The following is a 1,174-nucleotide window of genomic DNA, read 5'->3' on the forward strand; positions in this document are numbered from 1 at the left end:
CATGAGAGAAGATGCGGGTTTCTGCTCTTATAGAGTTGGGAACTCAAAGGGTCTTTGTCTTATAGGGTCTTCCAGAGTGACTATGAGTAAGAATTTATTTGAGGGCATTGAGTTATTTGTTTGTTTGCTTTTGAGTTAAGAATTAATCTTGATGGAGTTTTTCAAAGGACCAAGATAATCGCAGGAGCTTATGACGATTTAAAAAATATCATTTTATTGGGGGCTCGTACAACTCTTTTTTTTAAAGAAAAACTTATTTAATTAAAAAAAGAGAGAAAGAAACAAGACCCTGGGCTTTGCAGAAGGGAAAGAGAAAGGAGTACCCGGGCTTGGAGGAGGCACTTAGTCCATTCGGGCCTTCAGTGTCCGCGTGGTGATTCTGTCTTTCTCGATGATGTGGACGACGACTCCCATCCCGGACACGGCGTCCCGGTCCACAGCATTCAGCATGGCTTGGGAGATGGTTTCAAATAAGTGTTCCGGATCCATGTTGGGCTCCCAGAGGGACTCGCACATCCCGTACATTTGCTCAGCGCAGGTGCAGCTGACCACAAAGTCGTCAGTCACCATGGGGCAGCCGATGAGGTCCAGAGAGCAAATGAATGGCTTGAAGGTCTTTGTGTCCAACCCGGCAATGATGGGCTCCGTGTAGTATGGGTCAAACCGTTTCTCATACAGGAGGTTGGCCACCATGCTCATGAGCGTGTAGGGCTTGATCTACCGACCTTCCTTCAGTTCGTAGAGGTTCAGCCGGAACTTGAGGCGCTGGGCAACGGTCTGGACGTCCGTGGAGAGTCCTGCCAGGCCGATGTACAGGCGGTCTCCCATGGGGAAGATCTTCTGGAAGTCCGTGGTCACCATCTGAGCCTGAATCCCGAAGCGCCTGTCCGCCGCGATAGTCAACACAGTTCTTCCCATTCATGGCCATGACGGCCCCGCCATTGTAGGACATAATCGACATGATTGCAGTGTAATGGGGCTCGTACAACTCTTATCACAATCCATACATCCACCCATTTGTGTCACGCACAATTGTACATTTGTTGCCATCATCATTCTCAAAACATAATCTTTCTACTTGAGCCCTTGGTATCAGCTCCTCATTTTCCTCCTCCCTCCTCTACCCTTCTTCCCTCTCTCCCCCTTGTTAATTTATAAATTATTATTTTTTCAT

The 1,174-nt window shown here is 47.8% G+C and overlaps 1 pseudogene; it reads right to left on the reverse strand.

Annotated features, from left to right (window-relative positions):
• Positions 1–235: 235 nt before the first annotated feature.
• On the reverse strand, positions 236–974 carry LOC142448989 (proteasome subunit beta type-3 pseudogene; annotated as a pseudogene).
• Between the last annotated feature and the right edge of the window lie 200 nt (positions 975–1,174).

Source organism: Tenrec ecaudatus, chromosome 5, assembly GCF_050624435.1.
Source record: "Tenrec ecaudatus isolate mTenEca1 chromosome 5, mTenEca1.hap1, whole genome shotgun sequence".
NCBI lineage: Eukaryota > Metazoa > Chordata > Mammalia > Afrosoricida > Tenrecidae > Tenrec > Tenrec ecaudatus.